We start from the raw sequence: 15,093 nt of genomic DNA on the forward strand, positions 1-15,093 counted from the left end.
ATTCCCAACTGCCCTCCTTCCCAACTCTAATAGGTTCATTATTTTTCTTGGTCTGGAAAAGTTAGAGGAAATTTAACATTTGTATTATGATAAGTCCTCTTTCGGTGCCCTGGTACAAGGCCTGTGGCAGTAATACTTAATGATAGAAAGCCAACTTGGGAGTCAGTGTAACCTTGGTTCATGTTCCACCTCTAAGGCATACTGACTACATTACCTTGAGCAAGTCACTTAATCTGTCAGTTCCACAGACAACTTTTTAAGACTATAAATTACAAAATTGATGCCAATTTGTACTGATAGAGTTTTCCTCATGTGAAGTTTTCTGAACTATATATTAGGGGATATATTGGATACTGGGACTGGATTCAGGTAGACCTGAGTTCATATCTAGCCTCAAACACAAGCTGAGGGTCTCTGCAAGTCACTTAACCTCTGTCAGCTTCAGTTTCCTCCATGTAAAAAGGTTAAAAATAAATATCTATTTCACAGAATTGTTGCGAAGATGAAATGAGAATATTTGTAAAGCATGTAGTAAAGTATCTAAGACATACCAGACATTTAATAAATCCTTGTTTCCTTCATTCTCTTACAATGAACTCTCTCTGTCTCTCTCTCTCTTTGTCTCTCTCTGTCTCTCTCTGTCTCTCTCACTCACACACACAATTCTTTCAAAGTGGGTTGGTTTTTGAATGTTCTTAAGTAGTTGCCTAGCTAATGCCTAGATATGGATAGTATAAAAAGCACTCAAAATGTCAAAAGTGGAAGAGAATCATAAGCATAGTGGCCTGTACTAGAAGGGACCTTAGAACATGGCATGTCAGAACTGGAAGGAACCTTAACAATTACATGGTATATTTTACCAAGGGGGAAGTTGAGATCCAGAAAGGAGAAAAGTAGCCAGGTTCAGTAAGAAAATATACTGACTCTGAAGTCAAAGACCCCAAGTTCAAATCACCCTCTGAAATGATTTACATTACCTTGGATAAGTCACAAAATCACAATTTCTCATTTGTAAAATGATAAGTTGAACTTGATAGGCACCAAAGGTCACTTTTGGCTCTTATGACTTTAGAGATCATTGAATGAAAGAAAATAGGTCATTTTTAGCAAGTAGTATGACACACAAATTCTCCATTTCTCCAAAACTATATATAAATATAGAGAGAATTGCATTCAATTTATGTTAGGTGTATAGAGAGAATTCCTGTGGGAAACCAATAAGAGAAGAGATAAAAATCTGAGACTTCTCTTTTGACCCCTTTTGTGATCCTTGTGATTTCTAGTTGAAAAGTATTGTGGCCTTATTGAAAAGCTTTAGATTCAGGTTTGCTAGGAGATCTCGACAAATTCCATTCAAAATATAGGAATATTTTTTCTAAAGCAAAGCTATGAGAAAAAGGAATAGTTCTGAACAATTTTCCTGTAAATTATCCACACAATAGAATGTAAATTTCATAAGAGAAGGTACTATTTTGCTTTGATTGTTGTATCCCTGGTGTCTAGCACAGTGCCTCACACATATTTACAACCTGCACTAAGATTTTTGGGATACCCCATATGGCATTTTGAAATTAGAAAAGTATTCTACATTACCTCATTTGAATTTTATAATAACCCTGTGAGGCAGACTATAGTTGTTATTATCTTAATTTAATAGATGAAGAACCTAATACACAGAGAGGTCCAGGATCATACCATTCTTAAATATTCGAGGTGGAAGTAGAACTCGGGCTTCCTGACTATGAATCTAGTTACTAAATCATTACCTCTCCCCAAGATGCCTCAGAAGGTCCTTAAACTGACAATTCTTTTTTTCCCCAAAGTAGGGAAGGATATTGAATCAGGTCATTGTCATACATCACAAAAAACACACACACATAAAATCACATCCATCCTGTTTCCTAGAGCTTACATTTATTCCATCCCAGCCAAAGCTCTCATCACCTCTCACCTGGACTATTATAAATTCCTAATTTTGATTTGAGACCTAATGTCTAAGACTTAATAGCTTAAAATTACACTATGACTTTTGGAACATCTTGTATATAAATGTGTTATGGGGAGATCACAGACTAATTTGTAGTGGGGTTGTAATCTTTTTTTTCTGGAAAGAGAAGCCACACTAATTAAATCATGGATCTTTAGAGCCTTAGATTTAGAGTATCAGAGTCCCAGAATCCCAGAATTTGAGAGTTGGAAGGGACCTCAATGACCATCTGGTTCAAATCCCATGCACCAGAGGAATTCCCAGTATAACATATCAGAAGGCTAAGAGGACATAGTTTCAAATTTCAGTTGTATTGCTGCCTATGTAACTTTGGGAAGGTCGCTTCATTTGTATAGGTCTTGGCTTTCTCATTTGTGAAATGAAAGCTTTAGAACAGATGTCCCTTCCACCTCTAAATCTATATGACTCCCAAATGGTATTGGATTGAGTCCTGAAATAGAGGTGACTTGACTGCAGTTGAAGACCTCAAATATTCTTAATTTCTCTATGACCAAAACCTCTATTTCAAAGACTCTCTTAATTTTTGCCTTGACTATAAGCCAGGGCTAAGGGATTTGACTTCCTCTTTGCTGTTATTTGTTGTTATTCAGCCATTTAATCATGAATCTGACTCTTTGTGACCCCCTTTAAGATTTTATTGACAAGATATTGCAATGTTTTGCCTTTTTCTTTTCCAGCTCATTTATAGATGAGGAACTAAGGCAAACAAGGATAAGTGACTTGTCCAGGGTCAGTGTCAGATTTGAACTCATGAAGATGAGCCTTCCTGCCTCCAGAACTAGCACCCTATCCACTGCACTATCTAGCTGTCCCACGCCACTACTAGCATACTTCATATCTTGCCATTTCCCTGATTTTCTGCCTTTTTAAAGGGATTAATAATCAAATCAGTATTACTTTTGCCATTGTGAATGGTATTACAATCTATTGCCAAATAACTCTATTTAGAATCCTTGTTTAAGTAGGCTTTTTTCCAACAATAACAACTTTTAATAAATGTTTATTGTGTGTCAAGCACTGGGGATGCTAATAAATGAGTGACAATCTTTTTCCTCAAAGAAATTATATCATTTTCAGTAGTCTCTTAAAAACGTTCCTACCTTGGAAGTAGCCATAACCCTTGATGCCTGTTTTCCTTCTTAGGGAATCATTCAATTCAAATTCATCACCCCAACTAAATTCTGAAAGGAATGCTTATCTACTGGCTCCCTGACATTTTCCCACCTTTCTCAATGAATTTAGTGTCTGATGCAAAGCCTTCCTCTTTACTACAATTCCTTGCCTTATTCTAGAGAATTTTGAGGTACCTATTATGTTCCCTCAGATATTTAATCTACTCAATTATTTTGATCTACAGTGCTCTCAAGTCTCCTCCCCCTGCCTCTCCACAGAGCCTCTCTGTTTGAGATTTTTGACTTATACTTTATCAGAAAAAATTTAGTTAATTTGCCAAGAGCTGATTCTTCTTTCTACTTCCTCATCTTATATCCTACTGATATCAACTCCTACTAGCTCCTTTCTTCCAGTCTCTAATTATAAGTTGATCTTTCTTTATGCCAAGGCTCACCATTCTACATGTATTCTCTTGGTCTTTGTCTACCTTTCCCTGAAGATTGGTTTCACTATTATCTTTATTTTCTTTCTTATTTTCAATCTCTCTCTACACAGTGGTTCTTCCCAAGTCTCCCCCATCTTAGATCCTTCTCATGATTGTCATCTACTGTCTTATCTATTTCTTTCCTCCTTTTCGTAACTAAATTCTGAAAAAGTCATAAACATGGAAAAAGCCATGTATAGTAAGCACCTCCACTTCCTTTCTTCCCAATATCTTCTAAATCAACTAAAACTGCTCTCTATTATCTTACACAAGAATCCCAAATCTAATGGACTATTCTGTCTTCTTTTAATTTTTTTTATTTTTAATGAACAAATGTCTATTTTTCTTTTGCCCCCATTGAAAACGATCCTCATAGTAAATATGTATAATCAATTTAAAAAACATATTGGCCCTGTCCAAAATTATATAACTTAACTTTGAGTCCATTAAAGTCCCAATTAAAACAAATAATGAATCCTCTGAAATGGCTGCCTTATTCCAATTCACATGGCATATTTTCTATTGGTCTAGTATCAATGAACATATTTTATGTAATTATAAATTTGAACAGTGCAAATTTGAAGGCATGCAATTACTTTAGGAGGTTCATTGTTCATTATTCACACTAACCTAGACCTAACTATATTTTTCTGTCAGGAGATAGGTAAAACTGCTCTGAGTAAAATTCTTAAGTCTTTTGAAGTAATTGTTGTTATATAAATTGTTCTGATCAAAAAATCTTCCCAGAATTCCCAGAAAAGGGAAAAAAGACATTTTCTTAATTCCTTATAGCATGTTAGTATTCCATTGTATTTATGTATCATAACTAATTCAGTTATTCTTCAATTGATGAGTACCCCTTTATTTACAGTTCCTTGCCACCACAGAAAAAGCTGCTATAACTATTTTTGTACATTTGGCTCTTTCTGCTCTTTCTTTCATCTCTTTAATATATAAGTCTAGCAGTGGTATTGTCATATCAAATGACATACATAATCTACTGACTTGTTGGGCAAAGTTTCCAATACCTTTCTAGACAGTTCTACCAACAGTGCATTAATATTCCTGTTTTCACACAACCTATCCAACATTTATCATTCTCCTTTTTGATCGTCTTTGTAATGGTTTCTTCTTAATCCTAATCCTTCCTGTCCATCAGCATTTAAAACCACTGACCACATTCTTCTCCTCTCTTTTTCTAGTGTCCCATTAATTTGCTCTTTCCTGGTTTTCCATCTCTCTGTTTGATTTTTCTTCTCAGTTTATTTTAGTCGATCTTAACTCATGTCCTTCTCATTAGTTGTATTTATCCCCCGAGGCTCTGTCCTGAACTAACTCTCTCTCTCTCTCTCTCTCTCTCTCTCTCTCTCTCTCTCTCTCTCTCTCTCTCTTTCTCTCTCTCTCCATACTCTTTCATTTGGTGATCTCATCAGTACCAATGGGTTCAATGATCATGTCTCAACATCTCAACAGATGGTTCCCAAATCTATTCACCCTATCCTTAGTTTCTCTTTTGACCTCCACCCTTGTATCACCAACTGCTCAAGATGTCCAAGAGATATTTCACCATCAACTTGTTCAAAATAAAACTTATCTCTCACTCCAGATCCACCCCTCATCTGACTTTGCCTCCAACTGACAAGGACATCACCATCCTCCCAGTCACCCAAATTTACAAATTCAATGTCATTTTCTAAAGATACTTTCCATCTGCTCATCTTTTTTGCCCTAAATCATATATATTGCTTTTCTCATAAAACATAAACTCTTTAAGGGCAGGTTTTTTTCTTTCTCTTTGTATTCCCAGTACTTACCACAATTCCTGATAAATAATAAATGCTTATTGATTGATTAATCCACAACCCAGTAGAGGTCAGATGACTGGGATATTTAGCAAAATGATGACTTTTGTCTAGTTTTGCCTTGGCGTCCTTCCCTCTTCCCAGAATTAGTGTCTTTTCCTTGCCTCTTGATCACTTCAAACTGTTCTGAATGAATCTTTAATGGCAGGATGTCAGAAATTGTGACAGATATTGAGAGAAATATTTTTGAGCAGGGTTTCTACTCCTCTAGTCACAGGCAGCCACTTGTTCAAAAGTTGACTTTCAGAGACCAAAAAGAAAGAAAGCAGGTTTCTCCCATTACCACAAAAGGTTTGTAGAGTACTGCATAATTATATTTCCCAGGCTTCCCCTCTGCTACCTTTGGTCACCTGGGATCTCTGTAAAGCATTCATTACTTTCCAATTGTCTGATTTTCTTTTCTTTTTTAATTTTTTTCCTGTTACCTTCAGACTTTGAAATTAGTTCAGTGACTCAGCTATTTTAGACTTGTTATTAATTTCATCCTCTCCTGCATTATCAGCCCCTTTGCTTTCCTGTTTCTCAGGAGCCTGACTTAGTCTTTTAACTCTTTCTATAGAGAAATGAATTCTCTTTAACCCTTTGTATATATTAACTTTCATTCCTTTAGTAATTCCACCTTATTTTTTACAGTCTCTAATAATGATAGGCACTCTTGTTTAGCTCTTTTCTCTCTGGACCATTTCCAGAACTGATTTATGAAACTCCAAATAATTCCAGAAAGGAAGGAAAATTCCAAAGTCTTCACATGGAAAAATTAGTTTTATTCCAGAATATTTTCCTAGAAAAATCTTTGAATTTAGGTAGACATTTTCTGAGAAGTTTTTGGCATTGCTAAGGGATGTCTTAGTGATGGTTTTGAAAGTACATACAAATATTTGTCTAAATTTTAATTTGTTTATTAATTATTTAAAAATTTAATTTAATTTTTTCAATGAACAAATTTTTCTCTTCCTTCTTATACTTATTTCCACAGCTGAAAAAAAAAAACGAAAAATTTTGTAACAAAAATGGACAGCAAAGCAAAACAAATCCCACATTGTTCATTGTTAAAAATACCATCTCATTCTATACCTTCAGTCTATCATCCTTCAGAAAGTGAGTAGCATCATTTATCATTGGTCTTCTAAAGTCATAGTTGGTCATTGTGCCAATTAAAGTTTTTAAGTCTTTCAGAGTTGTTCATTTTAATGTTATTATTGTTATTTTATAAATTACTTTCTTAGTTCTGTTCAGTTTATTTGGTAGCAGTTCAGATACGTATTCCCAGCTTTCTCTGAAACCGTCTCTTTCATTATTTCTTGCAGTACAATAATATTTCATTATACTCAAATACCATAATTTGTTTATCCATTCTGCAATTGATAGAAAGATATGTCTTATTCAAAAGTGAACATGATAGGGGGCAGCTAGGTGACTCAGTGGATTGAGAAATAGGCTTAGAGACAAGAGGTACTGGGTTCTAATATGACCTCAGACACTTCCTAGCTGTGTGCCCCTGGGCAAGTCACTTAACCCCCATTGCTTTGCCTTTTCCATTCTTCTGCTTTGGAACCAATATGCAGTATTGATTCTAAGATGGAAAGTAGCAGTTTTCGTTTTTTAAAGTGAATGTAGTAGGTAGAATGAGAAAATCCAGCAACTACATGGATGAAAAATGGAAGAGAACATTGAATTGAAAATTAACAGAGGAAGAAACAAATGTGATGTGTTGAAGATATATTTACTCCAGATGGCCTAAATAGGAGATGAAACTAAAAGAGGAGCTTGTAATATATCACAAACCTACTAAGGAAAATCATTTATTGATGGGGAACTTCAAATCTTTCAGAATCTATTGGAGCACTCACATTCCGCCAAAAGGAAAAAATCTAATAAATTTGTGACTTGACTTAATAATAATTTCATCCTTCAAAAGCTGGATCAATCATCAAGAAAAGTATTATCTTGGACTTGAACCTGATCAACAAGGAGGAAATGATTGCAGAAGTAGGAATGAAAAGAATTTTAGGGAACATATGACCATTTCGCCCTCAAACTAAAACTATCAATAGTAAAAACTTGATTTAATGTAGTTAAACAATAATTTGTTTGTCCTGTTCTCTACTACCAATATGATTATGAAGCTCCAGTGTATGCTACTGCTGAATTAAATAAACGAGAGACTTGTCAGCAAGTTCAAATTTTTCAAAAGGCATATATTGAAGGTGGAAGCAAAGGCATGTATCCAAATACAAATACAAAAGTGGAACGTGGTTCTGTAAAAATTTTGTCATTACTTTTAGTGTCCAGAATGAGTGAGACTGGTAAAGAATGCTAATGATGATAAAAATGATGTCTTGCTTGAAGGACCTACATAAATTGATGTGGAGTGAAATAAGTATAAACAGGAGAACATTATACACAGTAACTGAAACACTGTGTGATGATCAAATGTAAAAGACTTTACTTTTAACAACAATACAGTGATTCAGGACAATTCTAAAGGATTTATGAAAAGAATGCTATCCACATCTAGAGAAAGGTTGGAGTAGAAATGCAGAAGAAAACATGATTTATCACTTGTTTATATGGGTATATGATTTAGGATTTTGGTTTTAAAAGATTACTCTATTACAAAATTAACAATATGGAGATAGGTTTTGAAATATAATAACATAAAACCCAGATTGAATTGCTTGTCATTTATGGATGGGGGAGGAGACAACATGAATCATGTAACCTTGAAAAACTTATGTATACATTTGTTACTGAAATAAAATAAAGAAAATTTTAAAAAATTAAAATTAAAAAAGAAAGTATGTTTTGAAGTTTTTAATATAGTTTTGTTATTTGGGGGGGCCATGGACAGGCCAAAGAAAAGCTAGGATTACTTTATATATTATATATTTTACTTTATATATATGGTGGAAGAGACGGGACAATAATGAAAAGGCTAAAGTACTTAGTTCTTATTTTGCTACTATTTTCTCTTTCATGGAGAACAATTTCTGGACTAAAAATGGTAGAACAAAAATAGTGGAAACATAAACCCAAGATAAGGGAAGAGATGGTTAGTTAACAACTAGTTGCATCCAATGAATTCAATTCATCAGGTTTGATGAATGAGCAACATCTCAATGAACTACATCCCAGAAGTCTAAGAAAACAAGAAGTAATTGTTGAGCTATTGTCTGTGATCCTGGAGAATGGGAGAGATAAATGCAGAAGAAGGACAAATGTCCTTTTTTCTCCCTCCCCCACAAAAAGAGAGTAAATGTATACACTTTAAACTGTAGTACATTGGACTGACATTCACTCCTTGTAAAATTCTGGAATATAATATTAGGAATGGTAATGAGCATTTAGAAAAGGAAGCAGTGATCAACAAAAAAAATATCATGGCTGCTGCAAAAAGAGGTAATGCTAGCTAATATTTTCTTTTCATACAGAATAGCTAGGTAGATAAAAAGAATATTTTAGACATGATGTATTTAGCTATCAATATTTCACTTAACAAAATCTCTCATACTAAATTGGTAAATAAAATGCATTACCATGAGCTAGACTATAGTACCATTAAGTGGATTTTAAAATGGCTGAATGACTGAATCCAAAGAGTAGATATTAATGAAAAGAAGCTTTGTGTAATATAGAGAATACTGGCCTGGGAATCACAAAGGCATGAGTTTGACTTTCTCTCCAGAAACTTCACAGTTCTATGACTGGGTAAGGAATTTAATATAATTATTTTAATATAATATTTGTATTATATTAAATATATATTAATATAATCATAAAATGAGAATAATAATAGTACCCATTTCATGGGTTTGGAAGTAAGGAAGGCAGGAGGGAGGGATCAGGGGAAGAAAGGAAGAAAGAAAGGACCTGCTATATGTCATAGCTAAGTGTTTTACATATTTCTTCTTATTTGATCCTGACAACAATCCTGGGAGGTAGATGCTATTATTATTTCTACCTAATTAAGGAAAATGAGGCAAACGAAAGTTAAATGACTTTCCCGAGGTCACATAGCTAGAAAGTATCTGACACTGGGTTCAAATTTGGAGATGTCTCTAGTGGAGTGCCTAGTGCTATTTAACATTTCTTTTCAGTACTGCTCTTCTGCCTTGGAGTCAATATTTAATAACAATTCTAAGACAGTAGGTAAAGGTTGGTTTGCTTTTTTAAAGATTTTGACCAATTAGCACAATAGACTGAATAAACAAAATTCAACTTTTAGGAAATTTTACAAATATAGAATAAGAGAAGAATGGCAACAATAACAATTTCTATGACAAAGATTTGGGGGATGTAGTCAACTATAAGCTCAATATGAGTCAATAGTGTGGTATATCAGTCTAGAAGATTGATACACTCCTACGCTGCATTGAGAAGCATGTTGCCCAGTACTAAATAAATAAAAAAAATTGTCTTATCTTATTCCTTGCTTTAGTCTGCTCACATCTGGAAAAAAATACATTCATATCTAGGAATGATAGTTTAGGAAAGGCACTGACAGACTGAAACCCATTCAGAAAGGGATGAAGAGGATGGTTCAAGGACTGTAAAAAAATAATGATAAAAAAAACAATTGAAGGATCTGGAAATGTTTAACCTATAAAAGAGAAGTCTTTGAGGGGCTGTGTTTACTGTTTTCAAATATTTGAGGGTCTGACATGCAGAAGAGAGACTAGATTTGTTTTGGTTGTCCAAAAAGACTTGGATCTTGGATCTTGGAGCAAAGGGTAAAAATAGCAGAGGCAGATTTCAGTTTATTAAAAGGCAAAGCTTTCTGTTAGAGCTAACAGTGAAACTGATTTCTTCAGGAGATAATGAAGGCCCTCCCTCCTCACTGAATCTCTTCAAGCAGGAATTGGACACTTGATGGGGAATTATTAAGAAGGATTCTGAGTCAGTTATGGATTGAGTTAGTTAGATGGCTTGTGCGGCTTCTCTTAACTCTGAGATGGTAAGACTTCATAATTCTGTGAGGAAGGCTCTTCATTGGATGGCTCATGCCATTGGAAGAGTTTTCCAAATTGGATTTGGAATCCAACTGCTGCTAAACCTCTAGTTACTTAAAGTAACTCACTAGAGACAGAGAGTTATTTATTCCCTCTCTCTACTCCAACCACTATCTTTTTCCTTATACATTTATTCTATTTGTATCCAAACCATCCCTTTAATATGCACATAGCCAAAAGGCTTTTAAAAGTCCTAAGTAACTTTAACATTTTATTTTTTCCTCATTTACATGAAAAAACAATCTTAATCTTCATTTTTTTACATTTGAGTCAAATTCTCACACTTTATCTTTTCACCCTCCCCTAAACCCTGGCTGAGATGGCAAGCAATTTGATAAAAATTTTACATGTGCAATAGTATCAAACATTTTTCATTTTAGTTATTTTGTGAAAGAAGACTCAAACAAAAGAAAAATGAAGAAAGAAATGAAATATAGTATTTCCCTTCATTCAAAGACCTTTAGTTCTTTCTCTGGAGGCAGACAATATTTTTTATCATGAGTCCTTGAGGATTTTTTCAGGTCACTGAACTGCTAAAAATACCTAAATCATTCATGAATGGTCTTCAAATAATATTGCTGTTACTGTGTACAATGTTCTCTTGGTTCTACTTACTGCACTTTGCATCAGTTCATGTAGATCTTTTCAAGTTTTTTCTGAAACCATTCTGCTTATCATTTCCTATACTACAGTAATATTCCATTGAATCATATAAACAAAATTGTTCAGCTGTTCCCCAATTAATGGACATCACTTCGTTTTCCAAAAAGAGCTAATATAAATATTTTTGTACAAACAAGTCATTTTTCCTTATTTTAAATCATTTTGGAATACAGACCTAGTCATGGTATCTCTCTACAGAATTGTTGGATCAGTCCACAACTCCACCAGCAATGCATTAAGTGTCTTAATTATTAATTTATAAGATAATAATCTTAATTAAGATTCTTCCCTCATCCACAGATTTGAAAGGTTACTCTAATTTGCTAATGGTAGTACTCTTTTTTTCTAGCAATTTTATTTTATTTTATTTTTAACATTTAATAATATTTATTTTTTAGAAAAGAACATGGTTACATGATTCATGCTCTTAGTTTCTCCTTCACCCCCTGACCTAGCCTACGCCATAGCCAATGCGCATTTCCACTGGTTTTAACATGTGTCATTGATCAAGAACTATTTCTAAATTGTTGTTAGTTGCATTGGTGTGGTAGTTTTGAGTCTATATCCCCAATCATGTCCGCCTCAACCCATGTGTTCAAGCAGTTGTTTTTCTTCTGTGTTTCCTCTCCTGTAGTTCTTTCTCTAAATGTGGGTAGTATTCCTTTCCATAAATCCCTCATAATTGTCCTGGCTTATTGCATTGCTGCTAGTACAGAAGTCCATTACATTCTATTTAACCACAGTGTATCAGTCTCTGTGTATAATGTTCTTCTGACTCTGTTCCTTTCACTCTGAATCAATTCCTGGAGGTCTTTCCAGTTCACATGGAATTCCTCCAGTTTATTATTCCTTTGAGCTCAATAGTATTCCATCACCAGCATATACCACATTTTGTTCAGCCATTCCCCAAATGAAGGGCATAACCTCATTTTCCAATATTTGCCAACACAAAAAGCACAGCTATAAATATTTTTGTACAAGTCTGTTTATCTATGATTTCTTTGGGGTATAAACCCAAAAATGTTATAACTCGATCAAAGGGCAGGGATTCTTTTATAGCCCTTTGAGCATAGCTCCAAATTGCTATCCAGAATGGTTGGATCAGTTCACAACTCCACCAGCAATGCATTAACGTTCCAATTTTGCCACATCCCCTCCAACATTCATTACTCTCCCCTTCTCTCATTTCAGCCAATCTGCTAGGAGTGAGGTGATACCTCAGCGTTGTTTTGATTTGCATTTCTCTAATTATTAGAGATTTAGAACATTTTCTCATGTGCTTATTGATACTTTTGATTTCTTTATCTGAAAATTGCCTATTCATGTCCCTTGCCCATTTGTCAATTGGGGAATGGCTTGATTTTTTATACAATTGATTTAACTTGTGTAGCTTGTCTGTTCCACCAATCTGGCACTCTATTTCTTAGCCAGTACCAGATCATTTTGGTGATTATAGCTTTTAAAAGTAATATGAGATTTGATATTCCTAGACTACTTTCTCTGATAATTTTTTTCATTGATTCCATTGACATTCTCTTTATTCAAATTAATTTCGTCATTTTTTCTAGTTCTGTAAAATAATTTATGGCAATTCAATTGATATGGTACTGAATAAGTAGATTATTTTAGGTAGGATCATAATTGTTATTATATTGGCTCAACTAACCCAGGAACAATTAATATTTTTCCAATTGTTTAAATCTGACTCTATTTTTGTGAAAAGTATTTTCTAATTGTGTTCATATAATTCTTAGATTTGTCTCTGCAAATACAAATCCAAGTATTTTACATTTTTTTTTTATTCTGGGACTCCATTCTAGGAGCATAGGGCCACAACCAGTAAGCAATGGGTCACACTGTCACTCAGGGTCACCCAGCTGGGAAGTGTCTGAGCCCAGATTTGAACCTAGGACCTTTCGTCTCTAGGCCTGGCTCTCAATCCACTGAGCTAGCCCAGCTACCCCTACTTAAGGTTGCAGTTTCTTTAGCAGATGTAGTTTTTACAGGGTGGGGTTGCTAGCCCCACTCCCAACCCTCCTCCTTTTTCATCTGGGCTAGGGACCGTTCTTGGCCCAGGAGTGGTAAGGGTGGGCAATAGGGGTCAATGTCTTGCCCAAGGTCACACAGCTGGAAGTGTCTGAGGCCGGACTTGAACCTAGGACCTCCAGTCTCTAGGCCTGGCTCTCAATCCAGTTGGACAGCTGGGTAGCTCAGTGGATTGAGAGCCAGGCCTAGAGACGGGAGGTCCTAGGTTCAAATCCAGCCTCAGACACTTCCCAGCTGTGTGACCCTGGACAAGTCACTTGACCCCCACTGTCCACCCTTACCACTCTTCCACCAAGGAGCCAATACACAGAAGTTAAGGGGGATTTTACATTACCTACAGTTAATTTAAGTAGAATTTCTTTTTATCTCTTGTTGCTGGGATTTACTGGTTATATAAAGCAATGCTGGTGATTTATATGGATTTATTTTATATCCTACAACAGTTGCTAAAGTTCTTAATTATTTCAATGAGTTTTTTATTTGAATCTCTAGGATTTTCTATGTATCATATCATCTGCAAAGCGTGATAGTTTATTCCTTCATTATCTATTCTAATTCTTTTAATTAATTTTTTCCTCTCATTGTTACTGCTAGAATTTCTAGTACAATATTGAATAATAGTGGTGATAATAGGCATGCTTGCTTCAATCCTGATCTTATTAGGAAAGCATCTAGTTTACCTCCATTGCAGATAATGCTTGCTGATGGTTTTAGGTAGATATTATTGATCATTTAAAGGAAAGCTCCATTGATTCCAATGCTCTCTAGATTTTTTTAATAGGAATGGAAATTATATTTTGTCAAAGGATTTTCCAAAATCTGTTGAGATAATCATATGGTTTCTGTTGGTTTTGCTGTCTATTGAGTCAATTATGCTGATTACTTTCCTGATATTGAACCAGTCTTGCATTCCTGATATAAATCCCACTTGGTCATAGTATATGATCTTTGTGATATATTGCTATCATCTCCTTCTTAGTATTTTATTTTAAAATTTTCAATCAATATTTATTAGAGAGATTGGTCTATAGTTTTCTTTCTCTGTTTTTGCTCTTCCTGGTTTAGGTGTTAGTATCATATTTATATTTTAAAAGGAGTTTAATAGAATGCCTTCTTCAGCTATTTTCCCAAGTAGTGTGTATAGTATTGAGATGAATTATTCTTTAGATTTTTGGTAAACTCAAAGAGATAATAAGGGGAAAAAAAACTTGTACAAAATATCTATGTCCATGCTTTTCTTTGTGGTAGAAAAAAATTCAAAAATGAGGGGGTGTCCATCTGGTATATGTTGGTAATGGAATATTATTGTGCTGAAAGGAATAAAGAACTGGAGGAATTCCATGTAACCTGGAATGACTTCCAGGAATTGATGCAGAGTGAAAGGAGCAGAACCAGAAGAACTTTGTACACAGAGACCAATACATTGTGGCACAACAGGATGTAATGGGATTTTCTACTAGCAGGACAATTCAGAGGAATTGTGAGAAAGAACGCTGCCCACATCCAGAGAAAGAACTGTGGAAACAGAAATTTGTGCCTTCTAGAAACAAATTTTTAAAAAAGAATGAAAAAGTAGAAGAAAATATATATGGTGTGAGGGTGCTGTTTTGGCACTCAGTCTCTGAAAGGTTCACCATCACTAGCATAGCTCATCATTCCACATTTACAGGCCTGAGGATCTAGTGCATACATAACCTCCACCACAGGTTACAACTCAGTTCAGAGCAGACAAAAATGAGCAAATAACTAGGAACAATATAACTTTTAAAATGTAGTAAGCTCCTATTGTCTAGAATCCTAATGAACTAAAAATTCAAGAAACATGCAAATAATTTATTTTTTAAAGAACAAGACAAAGAACAAGGAAATAAGTCGAGATCAGAGTTTCTGTTTTTGTGTTAAAGGAGG

Source organism: Gracilinanus agilis, chromosome 2, assembly GCF_016433145.1.
Source record: "Gracilinanus agilis isolate LMUSP501 chromosome 2, AgileGrace, whole genome shotgun sequence".
NCBI classification, from domain to species: Eukaryota; Metazoa; Chordata; class Mammalia; order Didelphimorphia; family Didelphidae; genus Gracilinanus; species Gracilinanus agilis.